This window comes from Zingiber officinale, chromosome 4B, assembly GCF_018446385.1.
Source record: "Zingiber officinale cultivar Zhangliang chromosome 4B, Zo_v1.1, whole genome shotgun sequence".
In the NCBI taxonomy this organism is placed as follows: Eukaryota; Viridiplantae; Streptophyta; class Magnoliopsida; order Zingiberales; family Zingiberaceae; genus Zingiber; species Zingiber officinale.
Genome location: NC_055993.1, coordinates 14,683,491 through 14,693,408, shown reverse-complemented (window position 1 = coordinate 14,693,408; position 9,918 = coordinate 14,683,491). Strand labels below are relative to the sequence as shown.

The 9,918-nt window shown below is 33.6% G+C and overlaps 1 long non-coding RNA gene across 1 annotated transcript; it reads right to left on the bottom strand.

Moving 5' to 3' along the window:
• Positions 1-7,439: 7,439 nt before the first annotated feature.
• LOC121977420 lies at positions 7,440-9,308 on the bottom strand. The gene is made up of 3 exons (XR_006110813.1): positions 9,008-9,308; positions 8,600-8,750; positions 7,440-7,725 (listed from the first exon to the last, which is right to left on the bottom strand). It is a non-coding gene; the product is annotated as an uncharacterized LOC121977420 (long non-coding RNA).
• Between the last annotated feature and the right edge of the window lie 610 nt (positions 9,309-9,918).

Genomic DNA, 9,918 nt, shown 5'->3' with positions numbered 1-9,918 from the left:
ACATAACACCCCCCCCCCCCCCGACTTAGAATTTTCATTGTTCCGATGAAATCAATAAAGTGGCAGGGGTGGGGGATAAAGGGGTCCCCGATGTGTGCTGGAGGGAAATCTAGGCATACTAGGAAGATGACCAATGTGTTGATGATATTGATAAAGGGCATCTACTTATTGTCTAGTAATATCCATATCATCCATAAAATTTCTCATTCTTTCCTAGTCATCCTCATAGTCCTGAACGAACCCTGACACTTGACTATGAAAATCCCTAGTGAACTGAAAATGATCCTGTATCTCCCTAAACTTGTCATCAGATTGTTGGTTGGTCCTAGGAGGATCGTACCGATTCCACTATATAAAAATTTTGTACAAGTGTCGAACCTTTTCCTAAACAACCTATTGTGTTCTTTAGAAGTTAAATTAGGAATCGCAAACGGAACTTAACATTATTGATTCCAAATTTAACTTATCTGTTCTTAATGGTTTAGACTTGGATCACAAGCGGAACTTAACACTATTGATCCAAATCAACCTATGTTATAAATTTAATTAAATATTAATTTCCAAAATTGGCTTCCAGGATTGCATGGCGAGGCACATGATCTTCTTGGGTATGAGAGCATCCACCACCGCCTAGACAAAGCCTTTTAAGGAAAGCTAATATTTAATTTCCTTATATAACTCTAGGTTTAACCAAAAAGAACAATCGAATCACAAATTCAAAAAACAAAGAAAAACACAAACTCGAATTACAATTCGAAAAACTAGAATCTAATGCCTCTTGTGTTTGGAGTTCATACAAAAGAAAAACTGGTATGATGCGGAAAATAATGACTAGTTATACCTTCCTTTGTATGCAACAACCTCTTGATCTTCTACCGTATTCCTCTTCTTATCCCGGACGTTGTGTGGACAACGATCTACCGAGATGAGAACCACCCAAAGCCTTCTTCTCCTTGCAAGGTTCGGCCACCACAAATACTCCAAGAATAGATGAGGTTCGGCCACTACCACCAAGCTCCAAAGGGATGCTTCCTTTCTCTCCTTCTCCTCCAAGCTAGAACCCGTCCACCTTCAAGCTCCAAGAGATGATGAGGTTCGGCCAATGAAGAAGAAAGAAAAAGAAGAGGGAAAAGCAATAGGGCCCGCCACCACCAAGGAGGAAAAGAGAGGAAGAAATAAAATAGAGTCATACTCTTGAAGGCACCTCTACCCCCTCTTTTATAATCCTTGGTCTTGGCAAATAAGGAAATTTAAATAAAAAAACTTCCTTAATTCCTTTGCCATGAAAAAGAAAATTTATTTAATTTAAAACCAATTTCCTTTTCATTATTAACATGGTTGACCACCTATAAGCTCCAAACAAGGAAAGTTTAATTCACACAAGAATTAAAAATTCCTAATTTGTTTCCGGAAATTTATAAAAAATTTCTCTAATAATTTTTCCCTTCATGGTGGGTTATAAAAGAAAATTTTATAAATTAAAATCTTTCTTTTAAACATGTGGATGACTTCCAAAAAGGAAAGTTTTCTCTAAAATTAAAATCTCCTTTCAATCTACAAATAAGGAAAGATATCAAATCTTTTCTTAATCTTTTGTAGAAACTTATAAAAGGAAATATTTAATTTTAAAACTATCTTTTAAAATCATGAACATGGTTATAAAAAGGAAAGTTTTATCAAAATTAAAATCTTCCTATCAATCTACAAATAAGGAAAGATATCAAATCTTTTCTTAATCCTTTGTAGAAAGCTATAAAAGGAAATATTTAAATTTTAAACTCTCTTTTAAGAACATGAACATGGTTACAAAAAGGAAAGTTTTATCAAAATTAAAATCTTCCTATCAATCTACAAATAAGGAAAGATATCAAATCTTTTCTTAATCCTTTGTAGAAAACTATAAAAGGAAAGATTTAAATTTTAAACTCTCTTTTAAGAACATGAACATGGTTACAAAAAAGGAAAGTTTTATCAAAATTAAAATCTTACTATCAATCTACAAATAAGGAAAGATATCAAATCTTTTCTTAATCCTTTGTAGAAAACTATAAAAGGAAAGATTTAAATTTTAAACTCTCTTTTAAAACCATGAAATCCACATAAGAAAAAAAAAATTTAAAAATAAAATCCTTTCACACTAAGCTTGGACTCAAGCTAGGGCCAGCCACATCACACCTTGGTTTGGCCGGCCCTAGCTTGGGCTCCAAGCTAGGCTTGGCCGACCACCTTAAGGTGGGTAAGAAGGTGGGTATAAATCTCTATATACAAGAGGCTATGATAGGGACCGAGAGGAGGAATTGGTTTTGGTCTCCCGATGAAATTAAGCTTCCTGTGTTCGCCCCGAACACTCAACTTAATTTCATCAATAATAATTCATACCACTAAAGAATTATTATTGAATTACCGCACCAATCCCAAATTACGTTTTGGGCTCCTTCTTATTATGAGTGTGTTAGTCTCCCTGTGTTTAAGATGTCGAATGTCCACTAATTAAATGAGTTACTAACAACTCACTTAATTAATATCTTAGTCCAAGAGTAGTACCACTCAACCTCATCGTCATGTCGGACTAAGTCCACCTGTAGGGTTTAACATGACAATCCTTATGAGCTCCTCTTGGGGGCATTCTCAACCTAGATTACTAGGACACAGTTTCCTTCTATAATCAACAACACACACTATAAGTAATATCATTTCCCAACTTATCGAGCTTATTGATTTATCGATCTAAATCTCACCCATTGATAAGTCAAAGAAATAAATACTAAATATATGTGCTTGTTATTATATTAAGATTAAGAGCACACACTTCCATAATAACCAAGGTCTTGTTCTTTTATTAAATCAGTATAAAAAGAACTTACTTTAAATGGTCCTACTCAATACACTTGGAGGGTACTTAGTGTAATTTATTAGTCAAGATAAACTAATACCTAATTATATTACGACTATTCCAATGGTTTGTTCCTTTCCATCTTAGTCGTGAGCTACTGTTTATAATTTTCAAAGAATCGATAACATGATCTTCTGTGTGTGACACCACACACCATATTATCTACAATATAAATTAATTGAACAACTACACTTAGCAGTAAATGTAGATAATTTGACCAATGTGATTCTTAAATGTTTATACAAAAGCTAGACTTTTAGTATACACTCTAACACAGATAACTTGAAATGACCCTCCAACAATCGTTGTTGGGTATTTTGTTTCTCATGAAGGGAGTCTAAGGAGGCATGAAAGTCAGAAAAATCAAATCTAGAACGTCCCATAACACAGGAAAAAGAGTGCCTAGGAGGTTTCAGATATCCGGAAGGTTGCGGGAATTCTGATGACGAGGGCTCTTGGTGGTACTCGGTGTAACGACCACCCTTCTTACTACTACTACTACTCTCTAAGAGTGACCGTTACTTATCTACTAACTCTACTTAACCGGTTTATTAAAAATCTCTAGGAAAACCCTACCGAAAAATTCCGGCAGAGTCTCCCCTGTACTGGTGACCATTTTCCATAATACAAGCATAATATACTCAGCCACAGGCGGCTGGAAATATATTTCAATCAACCACGCAGTTTAATAAGAAATGAACACTAACCACAACTACGCAGTTTAATAATTCAAATCATGCAGGTAGTGAAAAATCGAAACATAACTTCTTACTACATAATTTTCTTATCAACTTAATAAGAAATTAAACTAAACAAATTCTTAAACTAAATGAGTTCTTTAGCGAAGTCCCAAGGACCTCCATAGTCCACACATCACACACTCCTCTTGCATCTCCTTGTCGCCTTCCTTCACTGTATCTTTTCCTTCCCTTTATCTGCAGTAGGAGGAAATGCAGTCTATAAGCATAAAGCTTAGTGAGCGCTATCTACTCACAAAAACTCGATATGCATGTATATAAATAAAAACATGCTAAATCTGAATGCTAACATATAAAACTACTCATGCTCATATATAGCAAAGGAAATCATGCTAACTGAAATGCTAATCATTGTATAGCTAAATATGCTCATAAACCAATAAGAGAAGCATACTAAACATGTAAAGCTACTAAACATGTAAAGCTACTAAACATGTAAAACTACTAAACATGTAAAACTACTAAACATGTAAAGCTAAACATGCTCATAAGAATAAAACTATAACAGCATGCTGAAAGCAAATAAAACTAAACATGCTGAATAATCTAATAGCAAGAAACAAATAAAACTACTACTGCATGCTTCAAATAACAAGAAACTAAACTTTCTAATTCTAAACATATTTGAAGCTTGTTTCATTTGTTTCAAAACTTATACTTTAATACTTCAAAATAATAATAAACTTCTTTTGGGCCCGGCATCGTACCACTTTGCGCGCATTCTTAATAAGAATCGAGGTAGCTAATCCCGAAACTACTAAGATACTTCTAGGCCTTGTGCCTAGGGGCAACTTGGAGCCCATCCCTTGGACCTTGTGTCCGGTACATGCCCTTTAAAAAGTAAAATACTTTCTTTATAACTTCTTTATACTTGCCCTTACTTGGCATTTAAGCAAACACCTTGTGTGCGCTTTTGATATTAAACACCTTGTGTGCACTTTTGATATTAAACTTCTGAAATTGAGATCAAGTTAAAGTCTTGGTCTTTCTTAGCTTACAACTTCTCATATTAGTCCAATAGCAAAAGACTAAAGACAGGAATCATTACTGCTCATGTTAAACTGATACTTTAAAATGGCAGGGCTACTCATGCTACTAAATCAACAATAAGTACTAAATCTGAAATGCTACAAGGTGCTGTTTGTACTTGTAAAATGCTCAAGAAATAGATATTGAATTACTAAAAAAAGAATTAACTATGCATACTTTAAGCTTAAGCTGTTCATGTTCGTTGAGCATAGGGATCCAAGACTAAAAAATGCTAAACATACTAAGGATCAAAATATGATTACCCTTTTAGCAGATCTAAACTCCAAGAACAGGCTGAGAAAACTAAGTAGCATGCTAAATTGAAAGGGTTGTTCATGTGTAAGAAATAGTAAAGGAACTAAATCTGCAATGTACAATATATAGCCTAAACATGTTTGGCAGTAGCAAGGAAGAGTCACAACCTGCAATGCTAAACTAATGCAACCCTTTTCATGCTTACTGGAAATAGCAATGAACAAAACTAAAATCTGCATTTGCTTAAAAATAAAACAAAACGATTCTGTTTGTTAAAGCAAGGAAGTCCAAAACTAGAACTTGAACTCAAAGGAACATCTAACTAAATGTTATTCATACAAACATAATAAGAATCTATTCATGCTTGTTAAACTAGCAAACTTCTAAAACTATCTACTCAAAATAAAGGTTTGTTTAGTGCCTATTAATATGCCAGGAAACTAAATTCACAAGGCTAATTATAAGGTTGTTCATGCTTACTAAATGCTAGGTTGTTCATCTTCTTTGAATAAGGAAGGTTCTACACATGCATGCCGTTAATAAGAAACTATTCAACACATATTTGCAATTGAACCTCCTTAATTAAACTTAATGGAATTCGGTTTTCATAGAGCAACCAAAATCTCTATAGCAAGCTACTACAGTAAAGAAGAAGAATCAAATTCTCGAAACTACTCTTAAGCCTCTACAAGTTTTAACAGGATACCTAGGTTTCCTGTTGTAATGTTACAAACAAAACTCATATAACTTATTCAAAACTATATCTTCATGGAATCAAAAATAAAACTTTAAGCATGTTTAACCGAACTGTAAAGGAGATCTCACGGCAGAGACATAACCAAAATCTTTCAAAAACCAATCGAAGGGAACTACTCCTACTGCAGGTGAGAAGCAACTCACCGGGATTTGCTTGGACTTACAACCGAAGGAGAGGAAGAAGATCTAGGGCTCGGAGGCTTGAAATACTCGGCTTCTTCTTGTGCTCACGCCTCTTCTTGACGAGAGGAGCTCGGTGGTGTGATGACCTCTCGGAGAAGAGTGCTCGCCGGCCACCGCAATGCCCTAGCTTTGCTCGCTACGGTTTCCCCCGTGGTGAGATGCGCCGTCGCGTGAGAAGAGGAGAGGAATCGAGAGTTTTTTTAGGTCACGGGTGAAACTTAAGTCCTCTTCTTATAACTAGGGTTTTTATCATCTAACTACTGCTTAAGTATTATTCACTCTTTCCTTAATTAACACCGGCCGCTAGCCAGTTGGTCAGCCGGCTTTTAACCGAATCGAAGGGTCTCGGCTTCAATCCCTCAGCCGCGCACTTTTTCTCAATTTATTCTCTAATCATTAACTATGCTATAAACTTAATTCTCACCATATAAGGTTAACAAAACCGTGTAGCTCAGCTGGTTGGGCCGGTTTTGCTTGGGTCAGTCCAATCCGAGGTCGTTGGTTCGAATCTCACCTTCAACGTTTTTTTTTTTAACTTCTTTCTTTTTGTAACCCTACTAAACGACCTCCAAAAATTACATAAAAATACTCTAAAAATTCCTAAAAATCTCTAGAATATTTTTAAAGTATTTCCAAATATTTTTATGGACTTTTAGAACTTGAAATAGGGAAAATTGGGTCGTTACAATTCCCCATACCTTATAAAAAGTTCGTCCTCGAACTTAGAATAGTTCTGGATATTTTTGTCTCATACTGTCCTCCCGCTCCCAAGTGACTTCCTCGTGCTTCTGGTTCTGCCAGACGACCTTCACTAGTGGTACTTCTTTGCTTCTTAGTCTCTTGACTGCTCTGTCCACTATCTGTGTAGGTCTACTCTCATAACTAAGATCCTCTTGGATCTGCACTGACTGAGGCTCAATCACTTGGCTAGGGTCATGGAGACACTTCTTTAACATGGAGACATGAAACACATTCACTACAAGAAAACAAGGCTTCAGAGACGAAAAAATCAATTTCTGAAAGTCACTTTTCCGTTTCTAAAAAAAGTTTGAGACAGAATATTCCGTGTCTAAAATCCGTTATTGAAAGCCCCGTTGCTAATTCAAGAGACGGAAATATTCCGTCTCTAATTTAGAAACAGATTAAAAAGTTGTTTATAAATCTATTTTTAAATTAACCAAATAAAATCAGTTTTAAATACAAAATATGTCTCTAAATTTTGTTTTAAATCCATCATTAATCTGTTTTAAATAACATATAAAAAATAATTTTAATCCGATTATAAATCTGTTTATAATTATATTTATAAATCTATATATAATTTATTTTTGAATTTATTGCTATTTTTTATTATATTATATTTCTATATTCTTATCTACTACCAGAAACACACACACATTTCAAATAAATATTTAAAATAACTAATTTCTAATCCAACAGAATCATAGAATTAACATTGGGATAAATAGATATTTACATCATCTAAGCAAATGTATAAATTTTTAAATCTCACTATAAGTAATCTAATCTTTACATTCTATCACGACGCTCATGATCACACGGATCAGATCTTCCAAGATATAAATGATTTGAATATTTCACCTATTGAATCATTTTACAAACCTTCTCCTTTTCTTTGCCTTGCCTACCTTAGTTGATAAACTTTTCTTCCCTCTATCTATTTCCTGTGATAAGAAGTTCAATACTTTACTTTCAATAATTTCTTCATCTATCCTCTTGCTAGTAGCATGCATGTCTATAATTTCTTCCCTTTGCCCTCCTTTGTCTCAAGCTCCATGAGATGAATTACTTCATACGGATTAATGAACCAACCAAATTTGTTGAGACAATCTAGCAAAATCAAAACATGAAATGAGTAAGTTTAATAAATATAAAAATAAGCATGCAATGAAATAACCTATATCAGAAAAAAAAGACTACTTGCCAATAGTACAAATTTATATTATCTTCATTGAGATTTGGACCACAACCTAGGAGAGAAATGAGATAATCAAACTTAGGACAATTAACACACAATGACATTATTTGTTTAGAAATCTATACTTGAATCTGGGTCATAATTCTTATATTCTCGTAAATATGTCATCAACAACATTCTGATCAACCGATTATATTTTTAATTGATATCAAGTTCATTATCCTAACTGATTTTCAAAGTCTTGACTTATCTGCCATCTTCAAAGCCCCTCAACAAAAGGGGAAGCACTTTTAATCCCGAGAATCCAAAATAACTCATGAACATGCATATACTTAATTTTAGTAGAAAGCTACAAATTTTCCAACAGCTACACCCTGGTCGATTGAAACACAACCAAACTTTCTTCACCATTGTTTTCTGGTCCTCTTGAAATGCTACACTCATAGAAACAAGATCATATCAGACTAAATAATAAATTTATTTTGCCAATTATATTTACACTAGAAAAAAAACTCTTGGAGTTTGAATTTTGAACCAAGCATATATAAATTACTTTGATAGATATTTCACAATAGCAATGAGTCATCAGATTCTTAAAAACGAAGTTTAGAAAACTACTGTCTTATTCACTAAGATTTTCCAATCAAAATATATGAAATTACATACGGAACACCGACCAAGTCATCGACCTTGATACTAATACAATTTACAAAATTTAGAATCATGGATATATTGTATCTCAGTAAAGCAATCTAACAAGTTTAAAAGACATCATTTAGTATTTACCTTGCATTGCAATTGTCTAGCCTTGATAGGAGAGGAACCACTAAACCAATTTAATGATTCAACACGGAATGTCAGCCGCCTTTTATTTAATGAAAAGTAGTTTCTTGATTAAGAAACCACATTGTTATGTACAAATTTTTCAGCAACATACCTGCAATGATTGATTCAAGTAATATGAAACTGAACTAAACACTAGCCATAAGTTATAGATGAATCATATAATGCAGTGAATATCAGAAAATAAGAGAGAAGCATTTCTATCACCACTGTAATGTTCATGCAATAATACAAGGCAATAGAGCAAGATATATGTTGAGGCAATATAGCATACTAGGGTACACTAGGAAGCCACAGACCTTGTTCTTTATGGAATTTTAATCAAATTTAACTTTGCCAAGTAATGCAGACCTTGATATCAGCGTCTGAGGCCTGATAGATCTCTAGAGCCTTAGCTTCGTATCGTTGCATGAACATTAAAGTGGTGATAGAAACATTAATTCCCCAGCCAAAACATTGATATCAGCAAGTTTTCTCCTGTAGCACTGTCAAAACATTAATTAGATAATTCTCTTCTCAAACCTATTTGAGATTAAATTAGAGGCAGCTTACAATAAGATATGGACAATTGCAGGTAATAAGGACCTAACTCAATCCCTAATCATTAAATCTTGCAAACACCAACCTCAGTGTTACATCAGAAATCACAAAGAACTGAACAATTTTTTCCAATTTTACAGTAGATGTTTTACAGAAGCTAAACATATTAAGCAACTTATACAAAACGAAAATGGAAAATAAATAAACGACAATATATTTTCCAGTTCATATATCAAAATTACACATCTAACTTTTAAGTTCTATTCAGAAAATTATAACCTTAAGATCATATATTATTTCCTTCTAAACCAATTTTAAGGTCTAATGTCACAATCTAATTCTTCAGACTCCCTCAATAAACTCATTGCTCGTAGCCACGAGTGAATCCATTTTTGACAAGGTGATAACGCACATCCTTTTCCTTTAAAAATTTTCTATTACGACACTTGCTGCATGGACATCTTATTTTGTTATCATAGACACAAGTTGGATGTTCATAGGCAAACTTTAAGAATCCTTTGTCTCCTTCAATAAACTCATTGAGAAGAAAACCATTATCATCTTTTTGACGCCACATCCAATTACGATTTGTAGACATTTTCTGCATTTTTAGAAAATATACAGATATGTTTTATAACCAAAATAAGAGAACTTTATAACATTCAATTCTAAAACTATAATTTTAGTGTTATCTAATCATTTACATTTATTAAAAGACTATT